Source organism: Anopheles nili, chromosome 3 (genome assembly GCF_943737925.1).
Source record: "Anopheles nili chromosome 3, idAnoNiliSN_F5_01, whole genome shotgun sequence".
Lineage (NCBI taxonomy): Eukaryota > Metazoa > Arthropoda > Insecta > Diptera > Culicidae > Anopheles > Anopheles nili.
Window position 1 is genome coordinate 73,529,120 of NC_071292.1, and position 13,677 is coordinate 73,542,796.

Here is a 13,677-nt window from a genome sequence, read left to right on the forward strand (position 1 = left end):
TGTGTTGGTACAAGAAAGAAGTAAACAGTAAGAAAGTTTTGAGCCATTTTCCTGGTGCACCAAAGTGGGGTGAGTGGGTATTTAGGTGCGGAGGGTAACTGCTCACGACGGCTGGATCTATAGCTGGTCCGGATCATTTCGGTGTCCTAGAATCCTGTGGCCACCTTGCAGTGCTAATCAAAGTGTCCGTGCGTTTGTCTGTATTCTTCGTGCTGCGGGAGTATTTCTTTTACATTTTCGTACCGCAGTGGTATTATTATTATTTTTTGGTATATTGTGTGCACGATGAGGGCCGTAGTGCGTCGATAAACCCGTGGCAGCTTCTCCGCCAGCATTAAAGCCCCGTTACTTGTCACGGAAGATGAGTGCGTCGTGATTCGGTCTGAATACGGGCGGGTTTTAGTGCAAACTTAACTACCAGCGTGGGTTATCCTTCTTTGTATCATTATCCGTGTGCAGGGAAAACGAGATAAGGGCTAAGAAGAAAAAAGTCGTGCAAAAAGTGTTCCCGCGAAACGGAGACGGAAAGAAGGAGTGCAACTCGTTCCATATCTCGTACGCCTGTGTGCGCCGTTGACGACCGACCGGTTTGACGTAGCGAGAAAAAAGGATAATTCGCTAACGCCAGCCTCCCAGTGTTATCGTGGAAAAAGCCAACGGATCGACTGCTGTTGCTCATCAACAGAACCCCTGCTACGATCAGTAAGTTGTCCTGTTTTGCCCTTTCGATATCTGCTTTATGCTCCTTGAAACCAAAGCCCACCCGACAGCGGGATCGTTCGAATGCCTAACACACTGTATATCATCCGAGGGAAAACTTTGCCTAATGACTGGTAATTACCGAATGAAATGACTACTTACCCATAACGCATTGCGTGTCTCGAATGGGATGTAAGTTCGGTTGTTTTTTATGCACCACAATCAACCTGTCTCTTGTAAGGACGTGTCAGATTTGTCCTGTATTTGGCCGTGGAAAACCCAAACAAAAGGCAGAAACATTTGGCTGGTTGGATTTTTGCCTTCCGTAAAACGAAACTTGAAGACCACGCCATCAAAAATCACACCACCCGGCGCCAAGATCCCCTGACGGACAGACGGCGAAGTGGAATCGAGAATTTTTATTGATCCTGGCCCGCTCGCAAACCGTCTGGATCCGTGGTGGTGGTGGTGGAAAAGGGAGTCCTAATGTTCCGTTTGCGGTTTACCAGCACCACGAGAAACCAACCTAAACCAACCACTATCAACTGTATCCCTGAGCTGGGAAGTGTTGCAGGAGAAAAACTTGCCCACTTTTATGCCCAACACTGTACCAGGTCCAGGAGGAGGGTAAGCCTTACGCTATCGCGAACCTCCTTCGTCACAGCGGTGGGTTAAAATTGATTTTTTGTGCTTTTGCAATTTTTTTTCTGTTGTGTGCCTTCCCTCTCCAGGGCGCGTGAAGGCTTCAGGTGGTCCTTAGGTAGGCACATGCTCCATGTGACACGTGGCTGAACCCTGATTTTCCCCCATTCGCTCTCCATTTGTTTTAGTCCTGGGAGATGCAACGTTTTGTTTCAGACCCAGGCGCTACCGGAAATAACACTTTTCATCTTACAACAAGAAAGCTAGATGTTGAGGACAAAAAAAAAACATACCTTGTTGTCATGCGAAAATTCGAATCAATTAGGGCTAAATTTTTCCTAACATTATTTTATTTGCCGTATCGGTCAATTCAATCTGTGAAATCAGGAAGACGATAGCCTCCGAATAGATGCTAATAATGTGAATGAGTTGTGCAACATTCGATTGCAAAAAATGCTTTTTTGGTTTCCAGATGCCGGCTAGACGTGATAAGAAACAATACCTACACGATTGGTTCATTTTTGTTCTGTTTTACTTTCGCATTCATCTCGGATCTACATCTCTCATCTTCAGTCGAGATACCAACTACAACGAAGGCATCGGTTGACTCTGCATCTACAGATCGAAATCTTACCGATTTTTGATACCATCCGGTGGGTGGCAAAACCTTCGTTAGGGTGTTTCCCGCTTTTAAAGGGCCCGCGGATGATAAGGGAATATCGCTACGGTTGTGAAACACAACCACTTTGGAATCGTATCACAAATGTTTATGTTTCTTTTCAATTTTTGGATGCCGCCAATGAGGCGTGATAAGACACCATTCCAGAGTGGTTCGGAATGAGACGTTGAATTGTTTGTTTTGGCGTCGTGTTTATGCGTTTTCTTGCAGTTTTTTGTGTGTGTATTATTATTCAATTCAATTCGTCACCCGCATGTGTGATGTGTGGGTTTTGGCGATAGAAAGGATAACAAGCAATGCAAGTAATTACGCCAACGGATTGGAACATCGTGTTTGAACCCGTTCCGGTAGCCGTACGGAGGTCCGACGACCTTTTTCGGAACGATGGCGCAGGATGGCACAGCTTCATCGTAATTGGCCTGCAATCAGCGTTATTGGCTAATGGCAAGTTGACTGTTGAGCCATGTCGAGCTGTAGGCAGGATTCAATTGGAATCGTGGCTTTTGCGCACCGGAAGCAGTCTCTGGGGTTATTGCGGGGTTTGATCTCGTGTAAGAACACGCTAAAGTCATCCGTTGATGAGCATGTTTACAGGATTTGCTGCTTCGATGGAAGTTGGATTTCGTAACATAGAATGTTTGGCTATATTCACGTTGTCGTAATTTTTACCTACAAATATGAGCAGAAGGTGCAAAAGTGAATATACCTAACCTTAAACGAACTAAGAGACTGATGGTGAAATGCCTTGGGGCATATATTACAACAAAAATTATTAGAAATAGTGTGTTGTACTTATCAAAACGTCGTTAATCTTAATGGAGGGCTTGTTGGAATTAGCTTGGATGGATTTTTGTAAAGGTGCAATGCACTTACAAGGAAGTTAATTTCTCACCATTATCTACTGTCGGCATAAATTAAAAGGCACATTTCTGGAGTATGCAGTAACTCTTGTCTTCGACTTAGTACATAAAAGTGAGCGAGGAAGGGGAAACCGCAATAAACGCTAATCTGAAAACAGATAGGGATATAGGTAATGATAACTCAGAGGAAGTTAATATATTTATGGCTCACGTTATTCCAGTAGATGCAACACCAATGCCCTGGAAACAGCATCAGAATTGGAGAGTGATAGGATATCAAGGATCTTCTTCACGATCGATTGGCACATTACACCACGCGCCGGTTCCAGCGAGCACTCAGGGAATGGTGTTCGATAATTAGTTGCTGCTAACTGATTTCGTGGACGTGTGGGCCTGTTCTCAAGCTGATTGGGGGTGCTAAATGACGCTAAAGCCCGCCGTGGTGCTCGTCCACTAGTACGAGGGCATGAGGGCTTAATTTGGATTAATTTTGCACTCTCCCGACTTTGGGAGCTCTCAGAATTAATCAGCGACTCGCGACTGACTTCGTCACGTTTTGTTTTTCGGAACGCCTTCCCAAACGTCTCCCCGAGGGGACAGGATGGAGGTTTGCCATTTTGGGGAGTAAATTAGCATCGTTGTCGCGCACTACGCACCGTCCCGCCTAAAGGAAGGGGATGTTGGTCGTGAACGAGCTCACGTGTGACCGTGAAAAGTTCGCCTCCGGGGGTGTGGTTGCATTAGGCAACGTGGCATAATGAAATTAGTTAGCCGTTTGATTAGACCAAAGCAAACTTCAAGTTGTCGATGCAACGTTGCAAGTGTTCTCATTTTTTTTGCTCATTCTCTCCATTCCCCGAGCAAGCGGATGCTTTCTTTTTTAGCATACGCAGTGCGAAGAAGATTCAAAAATATCATGCATCTCTTGAGCACGAGACATTAGCAGGTTTGATGGCTGTTGTTCGCGTCCTAGCTTAGTTTCCTCCGAACCGTGTCGTTGCCAATTGATGCAGGTGGTAGTTTGCGCAAAGGCAGTTATTTATGCGGTTCCTCGCATTTTGGGTTCGGCGACGCATTTCCTGGCACATAGAGGAAAGTTCACGGTGGGAAAGTTCACATCCGCATCTGCAATGGCACCAAGGTACCAGGGCATCACTCATTAGGCGTCGAACTCTCTCTCTCTCTCGCGCGCGTCTGAACCAGGCAAGAACAGGTGCCACATATGTTGCCGCTTTGTCTGGGGACGTGTCATGTTTTTGGCTCCCAGAGGTAGCAGAAGAACGCGAATAAGCTGCAGTTAGGCCGAGCCCTTGACAGAAGGGCAACAACGAGAACGTGCTAACGATGGGCACTTATGTCGCTAGCGAAAAGAAGAAGCATAAAAATCCAAGAACCATTAAAACGGCACGACACATTATGCAAATGATTTTTCGCACACCTTACACGTGTTTTTATAAGAAGCTGGGCTCTAGCTGACATGCTGCGAGTAGGATTCGGCTTTGGAGGCCTGACTTACCTGACATTGGAGGTATAGCTTGTCTGCAACATTGGCCACGCTTACGAGGCAGGGGGACGATCACGTTTAGTAACACCCGGATTTAGATTAGCACCCCTTCCTCCCTGTACTAGACTAAATAATTAGTGATCATTAGCATCCTCACTAAACGCTTCCTCTCCACGATTTCTAGACGTGAGAGGAACGTGGATACTGTTAGAATTTGAGTTCCTTACTTTCAAATCGTCCTCGGTGAAGGTACCTTTGACGTAGGTCGGAATCCTTCGGTATCCTTTGACCGGAATTGCTCATCCCGGAAGCAGGCAAATATTATGGCGTAAAACGACGACATTCTCGTTCATGTACGCTCTCTATGGGCGCTTCCGAGGTGTCTTGAAGTCGTTCGAGTGCGTTCTGGGCTCGTCGACTGGGATGTATATTTGCACTCATAAGCATTGTGTAATGTTTGTCCACCCGGTAAACGGAGCACCAAAGGTTGGATATTGATTTCCTCTTTCGGATTCCATGCGCGCTTCTTCCGCGATGCGTCACCATCCGGCGGGTTGTTGAAAGCTCTTCAAAATGGTTCGACGCGTCATGAAGTGGAGTGGAATATAAATGAAATGAAATAAACAAAAGAGGGTGTTCTCATGCGCTTTTCTCTTGATTTCTGGGGGAGGTCACTCTGCACCAACAAACAAAACTGATGCAATATTTGAATTGTGTGTCGATGCTCGAATCACGCAACCTCCTGCAGGGGCAGTGACTCATTTGGAGTTTTTGCGCATTTTTGAAGAAGCTCCGTGCACCTTTTTATGATGCCCAAAACAGAGAACTCGCTAAGTGATAAGAGAAACGTCAATGTCTCGCGCGTTATGCCTGCAGTCTGACCAAACGAGGTTAGTTTATGAACCGATCCTAAACATGCTGGCGGCAAAGCGTCGTTAGGATATCAAGTACGTTGAGTAGGGCATTGTTTTTATGTATCGATTGTGATGTTGAATCGAGGGTCCCCGGAACAAAAATCGCAGCAAACATGTACCGCAACCGCAAACGGATCGTTATCCTTCATTTTCACCTTGCGTGATTGACGGGGAACAGTTTTCGCCATGTAACGAGCCATCGGAGCTTATTGTTTTTTTCCCGGCTCTGACTTTTTGGATATATGAGATGTTTCTTTTTTGCCTTTTTTTTCTCTTTTGAATAAACACTTTTCCAAAAAGGATCGCGGAACTAACTCCTGTCATGCGCGAGGTAGAATACGCCATAGTATACGAACAAAAAAGCATTTTAATAATTGGTTACGGTCAAGGTTTTTTGTGGTGCGAGGGAGGAGAACTGAAAGGTGGCTGAAAAGGGCTTGCGTGGATTTTCCGTTTCCCCGCCCAATGCCTCATTGGTCTGCCAGAAGCACGCTCATAAACAGCCTTCACATAAATCACGGCTTTCCGGGGCCGACGTTCTGATTAATCGATTTTTTCGGGTACCTCGTCACGATTACACGGGAACCTGTGAAAGTGCGATCGGTTTGGGGTTGAATTGGAATCATCTCTATTTTTGTAACCGCTTATCGTCCCGTCGTCCACGTGCCGGCTTATGAATGAAGTTTCTCTTCGCAGGTGCGGGATCGGGAAGAAGGGATGTTTTTGGGGCGGTTACATAAAACGGTTCCTTCCCCAAACCGCAGGGTGCTAGTGCGGTTAATGAGCTTCTGGGTGGGGCTGAGGGGTGTACCAAATGGGAATGTTATGTGGGCATTCCTCCCGGATTCTTGTAATATACCTTTACTTGAGCGCGAGCGAGTGTCGTTTGTTCGATGTGCTGCTGCAGGAAAGTGAGCGAAAAACACGCCACATTTGGTCGTGGTTGACTGGGCGGTGAAAGTACATTTCATACATTAATTACGAGGGGCTTTAATTAGATTCCCGTGGGTTTTTTCCCCTTCGAAGGGTTACATAAAACACAGGAGGAGATAAAAGGAAAAACCTGTCAAAAAACATGAAAGTTCTCTCCAAACAAATGTACCAAATCATATTCCCCTATCTCCCAGCGTTGGATCGAGCCGCTCGAAACGTGGCCACAAAAACTGCAGCGAAAGCATAATTGAAAAGTTCAACTTTCGTGAAGGGACGTGGAAAGCTTTCGCTTGTGTTCGCGCTCTCCTTGACGCAAGGACGAACGGGTGGTGGCGATGAGGTGAGAATGGTGGGTCTAAAAATAAACCCCTATCCACGTGTGCGATGGCTTAGGTTGTTTTCTCCTCGGATGTTTCTTTTGCGGCCTCAACAGCTCAGCGATGAGTCAGCGAAGTGAGCCTGCTCACAGGAAAGGGCGGCGCATTACAAGGAACTGTGTTTATACCCGTTGGAAAGATCAACATTAACCGTCGTTTTCCTTGGTCGCAGGATTCAAGAAGCCCAACGCACACCCTACAAGCTGGAACGGGAAATGCGTCACCAACAAACGGGCCAGCGCTTTGATGATTGGATGAAAGTTTAGCTAATTTTTCCGCATAAAGCAAATCCCCTCTCGGTGGTGTTTGTCGACGGAAATTTCGACGGGTGAAAAGGCACACAAAGCTCCCAGTCGGACCGAAAAACAAATGATAAATATGTGGGTGGCGGTGGTTTCATCGTTTATTTTGCGCAATTTCGTCATCCAAGCGGTGTTGGGATGGTGTTGAGACAGGACTTACTAGGGTCGGCGACGGGGTGTGGTAAGCTGACTGACGCCACTACCCCCTCGGCCAGACAGGACAAAAATCGACAAGAAGGATGAAGACAAATAAAAAAAAACCACGCCATTTGTGGAACGTGCGAGGCTTGCCAGTGGAAAGCAAAATTCCCAACAAGCGTCACAGTGGAAGCGGTACATGACGCGTTGCCAAGCGGAGCGGGAAATTGGGGTGGGAAAATTAGCACAAAAAGTCAGCCTAGTATGAGGAAGGCAAAGACAGCGGCTAGTAAGTCAGCATGACGGCCAAAGTGGGTGTAAGGTTTCATTTCGCTTTCTTGCGTCCTTGCGCGGAAAGCGTGTTGATCGCCCGGACGGACCTTCCGTCGTTGTTCGAGGTGTCAGGGAACCGGCGGTTCCATATGGAGATGTGCGGGTGTGGACGCTTTTCTTCGTGCCAAAGAGGACGTAATCCTCGCTGTCGAACTTTCGCCTCGTGCCTCCTCATTCTGAACGGCGATGGCGACGCGTGTCAGCGCTGTTGAAGTGTGTGTGTGTACATGGGGATGTCCTGCGTTCGATGGCAAAAGAATGTTTTATGAATGAAATCGGTTCGATGATGAATGGGAAAATGTGATTCCAGCAAACGTCCTTGCGTAGCTATTGGTTTGTGTAAACGTTGCCACATGTGTCCAGTCCGTAAAAGCTTCCCATTTTGAGATGATGGAATTTAATATTACTGTCACACAAATAGTAGAGTTTTTTTTCTTGAATCCCTTCGAAACCAGGCACCTTTACTGTTTGAAGGACAAAAATGTGCATACTTTTTAACTATCGTTCTGCTACATTTCCTTTGTTGCCAGCTCCTATGACCAGCAACCACTCGGTAAACAACACCCCATAAAAGCGATTAGCTTTCCCGAGCCCGAGCATAACACTTTTCCCGAGTGGATGGCACACAGACCGGTGACCGTGCACACTCACTCGCAGGAAATAGGAAGCGCGTGGTGTGGTGGCTGAAGTAGAAAGGCGGTGGTAACGGAAACGAATGAGTGGCTAGTCGCGGAGTACATGTAAATTACTAGTACTAATCCTTTTGTGCCAGTCCCTCCCTCCGAAGGGCTGCAAAATGGGGGCTTTCAAGCAGCGGATGCGGCGGAAATCGGGGGCAACTGCAAATGGGGTCAGGATGGGGTGGGAAAATGAAATCCCTTCTGACGCCCCCCGGTCGCATATGGTGGCGCCTCAAGGAATTAGCGTCGTTGCGGGGCGAGTAAATCACACTACGCGTCATATTTAACCCGTTTTGTACATTCAATGCGTTAGAATAGCGTGTCTATCCTTAGTGACTGCTGGCAAGTGTTGCAGTTTTGCTTCAAATATAACGTTTTGTCACCAGCGCATAAGTGTTTTTCCTTCAATATGCGCAAAGCGAAACGAATATCGCTGTTGTACCGATGGGTTATTGTGATGTTTTTTTTACTATTATTTTATTCTAAAAGCACGAATCCCTCTGATAATGTATCAGCTAGAGCCGCTATTGGCCCCCGGTCGCTAATGGAGTGGAAAAACAAAGAAAGCTAGAAGTGACATTACGCCGCAGAAATGGGGCGCGCAAAGTATTGGGGCGAATTGAAACTGCAGCTAACGGACTGAGGCCATGAATCATGAGAGTAATTTAATGAATATTAATGCATTCTCCTGGCGTCCGCTGGGCGATCGTAATTTAGTAGCAATGAAGGTGGCAAACCCATTCGTACAGTTAATGGAGATAAAGGGAAAAACGCGGGCGCACGGAATCGCATCACGAAAGCCGGCATGTGGTCGTCTGCCTTTCGACGCGCGAATGGTGGCCTGGAATGGGTTTCGTTGATTAATTTCCCATTGTTTTGTCGATTGCTTCACACCAGCGTGGATGTTTTGCCAGAGCGATTGTTGGTAATTTTATTTTCCCCTCCTACCGCTATTATTGTGTTTTGTTCGAATATTTCAAAGTTTGTGCGCTGCACAGCTGAGTTTCCATTAGCGCCATGTGTCTCATGATCGTAGCCATTTTTGTGTGCGCCATTGATGGTATAATAATTTTACATAGCATCAACTCTTTTTAATCACGCTTCATTGTGCTCTTATGTTCGTATCAGAAATGTCAGCATATGACATTTGGTCGTCAACATTGGCATGGTCGCGAACACCTCCAACAATCCAAGCGAGGCTCGTAATTGTCATCGAATAGCAGCGATAATGTCGTCTTGCTGTTTCTTTCCACTCAACACTCGTTACTTTCTCGGCATGCCAGTTAAGAAGTGAAAAACAGACCCACGGTCGATGATGATGTGGCCTGACGAAACCACCGCTAAGGTTTTAATGGAGTCGATCTGGTGACATTCAATTTTACTATCAGGTTTACGGGACGTGGCCCAACGTGGAGTTAAGTGTGACATTCGACTGCGTCGTAGTATAGAAATGCCACAGTGCAATGAGCTCGTCCTGGAAATCTCTTCGAGTCCTTATCCCACGACATCAACGTGTCCGTTTCTTCGACATCCGTTTCTTCATATTTGTTAGTTTGTTTGACCTTTCGGATGCATTTTGAAGCTCGTCTTATAGGAACTTCAAATCATTATCCATCCTCTAGGATGCACAAATAAATAACTGTGGGTTCGTTTGAGGTATATAATTCGTCCAAAGGATTGTCACAAAATATGAAAACTGTTCCAATGCGCCTTTTTTCTTTTGTTTATTTACACTCGCGTCCATGGCTCAATTGCGTTAGTTTTTCAGCATAGCTAAATTTGGCCAGGGGATGGCCAACAAATTAGGTTTGATCACGCGCCACGTCACGATCACGAGCACTGAGGGGATTCCGTGCATTGATTGAATTACGCTCCTTAGCCTGCGACCGGGCACGATACGTTTCATTTTCGCTGGTCCTGGATTTAGCTGGTCACATATTTGTTCATTCCGGTTCTACTGCTGGTATTTTTGTGCAGCTTCGTCCATGCGCTCGATAGAAACGCGCCACTTCGTCGATATGCCGTCTGCGGTATTGCTCTGCTAAAACATTATTTGGCAGCTGTTTGGTAACCGAACGTGAGCGGTGCTTTATGCTTTAATGAATAACATTATTCGCACCAAATCGTGCAATCAGCACCCCAAGGACGCGAACACCGTGTGTTGGGTGGTTTGTGCTATGGCACAAAGCGTGTCCCCAAAGTCCCCAAAAAATGTCCCCTAAAAAGTTGCTCCTTGAAAGACGCTGCCACGGAGAAGAAAGCAACGAACGAACTAAAAAGGGTACTTTTCTCGTGCGAGCCTCGGGATCGCGTTTGTTGCTACTCCGCTGGATTCGAAGCGAACCACAATCGATCGACCACTCTCCGAATGGGCATTCGACTTTCGACGGCTCTTCTCAGCCTCCAGCTCCACATCGTCGTCCTGGTGCACTAAATGACGGACACAATTCCACTTGTCGGGCGTATGGCGGCGGCTAAAAATAGCATTAATCTTGATAATCACCAATAATTGAACAACGGGGAGGTTTTTTTATGAAGATGGGCGTGAACGGAGATCGGTCGCTGGGGACGCACCAGCTGTGGAAGAGGTATGACGGAAATAATGGTGCATTCATGCACAACAGCGCTGCAGGGAGGCATATACGAGCGATGGAGCTGGTTCGAAGGCTGGACGCTCGGTGGTGCACATCAAATGCAATTGAACGCCGGGACCCCCGGTGTTCGTGCACAAAGGACCAAAAACGGTGGTCGTGCTCGCGAAGATCCAATGTGCAAAACAAGCGTGAACCGATTTTGCATGCCCAACCGGCTGGAAGGCCGTGGAAGGATAATTTAATTAAGCATACAGTCGTCGTATACCCTCTCGGGATACGTGGGGTGTGTCGAGTGTTTGTGTATTCCAGACCATGGGTGTTCTCTGGGAAGAGAGCATGATGAGTGGTGCTTTTGTTTTGGTCTCACCACCGGTAAATGCAAGAACCGCGAACAGACGGGTTAGGACGTTAAACTAAGCTTCCCGGGAGTATGGGAGTGCTTAAAGAGGATGTGTGGTCTGGTGTGCAGGAGCGACCGGGTTGAGCGAGATAATTATTAGTTTTGCTCAACTGGATTTCATCGTTCATCGCGAAAGCAGCTCTAATAAATCCACTCAAACCGGCGGTGACGTTTTGATTTGCTAATTTGTCTAATTGGAGATGGATTAGAGAGGAATAGTACCTAGGGTTTGCATCACCTATTGGTCGGTTCTATTTCCGTGTGGGCTTTTGGTGAATGACATCAATTGGATGTTTCAACAGGAATGGATTGCGATTTCTGAATTAGTGACTAAGAATAGGGCGTCAAATCATTCACAGCCAAGACTGGTAGCAGTAGCTAAGCGAAGCTTTCCAGAACCTCTACATTGAACTTATACATTTTTTTCACCTTTTTTTTAATATTTGGGAGGCAGAAATTAACGACATCTACTTAAGAAAAAATGCCTGGTAAATCGTGAAATAGTTCATGAGGGGCATATTTAATCTTGTTGCACGTGCTGTATGCACATGAGAATCAAACCATGCTCAGGCACTAATGACTACAGGACCGAGAACAAAGTCTCCAGCCTGCATATTGTTCGTCACGTGAGAGATGTGGTAATTGCTTTTGTCCACACCCATACAACCCGGATCGTGCAGGAGTCTGTCTCCTAAGAACGTCTTAATTTTTGGACGTTTTCTTCCTAGGAAAGTTTCGTGATTCGCACGGTTTGCGTCGCTAACGAAGCGTGCTACTGAGCATGACCCGGTATCGTGCGAGATAGACGCTGTCACAATCAGTTTGCTTCGAACAGTTCTAAGGAAAAGAAGGAAGAACAGTAGGTATCGCTAATGACGTGGTACAATATTTGAGTTTTGTTTTGTGTCTCCCACTTGGGATTCCGAGCGTTTGAAAAGAGGTATGTCTGAAGATGATCCTGCCCGTAGCCATAAACTTACCTCTCCGTAGAAAGTGAACTTGCTGCAATTTAACTGTCGGCTTAAACACGCTATTTACCCACCTTAAAAGCATGTACTAAGGCATGGTACTCAGCTAGCCGGCAGTAACTAAATCAACACATTCAGTAAGATCAACTGGCCGCAGCTGTACGTCACTCTTGGACACGAAGTTCATTCGCTCGCGAATCACGTCTAATGGCGCATCATTCTCCGGCGCGGTTACGACTGTCGGGGACGCTGTATAACTGCCACTTGAGCCGACGGCCCTTTAGATAGCGGAACCGAGCCTCAAGTGAAGAATTTAAATCCCCTTTCTTGGGGAGCAGAGTACGGTGGGTGAGGATGCCGTGATGGTAAACTAGGTTTATGATTTATGGGAGATTAAAAGAGTGCCCTTCTGCTGCTGCCCGAACCTAAAGCGCTTCCGAGCGTCCCGGGAATTGTCCAAATCCCAAGGGTACTTCCCATTATCAGCGGAATAAGCCTCATCCTGACAGCAATCCATTTCCTGCCGTCAGGGTTAAGAGGATGATGGAACTGAGGGGCTGTGTGTATGTGTTGATTTTTTATCTGCACAACAAACAAAGCAGCTTTTAGGGTGGAGGGTATAGTCTAAAAATATCTCTCTTCTGTCACAAGACGCGTGGTGTGCTACGTTCGTTAGTCAGCATCATCCCGTCATCGTGATCATTACCGATCGGGCGAAGATCACCACCGCCTAACACGTGTGTGTACTCCACCGGCGTGCGTCATACGGTGCGAACAAGTAGTTCACGATCAAGGTTTTGACATCGGTTTGAAGAAGTCCATATCCACGGTTGTCTGGCTATCTACGATCATATACAGTCGCAGGTGTGAAAGCCAACCGGCAAATCGACGCGACGTGCTGCGACCAAAATGTCGATCACGAACAGGTCCACCAACCGGTTCCCGTAATGGCTTCCGCGTCTGGATATCTTGGAGTGTGACTTCTTCCCTGGCTGCAGGTGGTGAAATAGGACAACCGCATTCCTCCCCTTCTCGTAGTGTGTCAGATGAGTTTTTGTTGCAGACTTCGAACCAAGGTGCATCCATCGCAGTTGCGCAGATATGGTGATCCAAACGAGCCGCTGTATAAGTCGTTCCTTCTCTCGATTTTTGTTGCCGAAATTTGGGAAACCTGTCAAGGCCACAATACACGTGTGTGTATGATGCGAGAGCGTGAGGTTTCAAGTTTGATAGATTTGTTTACCATCTCGCTGAGATTTCCTGTTTTTCGACAAAGACTCCACCGGCAAGTAACGGTTCCTGCAGCAGCAACGAGAGCATGAAAAAAGGCCCCATTTTCCATGTGGTTCACGATTTGGGAACGCTGGAAGATGCTCACATAACGTGTGTAGTAACCTCGAATATTTCCCATCCAACCAAAAGGGTATCATATTTGTTTCGGAGTCTGATCGAAAACGGTGCTGTACGTTAGCCATGCTTTCTTGAGATCGAGATGGAACCTGTGGTGAAGCATAAAAAAACTAGATCCCGCTTACATATTGCGTCGTGAAACCGCCGTTCGGTGGTGTTGTTCATAAATTCAGCGCTCTCTTTGAGCCGTTCGGAATGCTGTTAGTGTTTATGTTTCACTCTGGGGGTGGGATCACAACGGGGA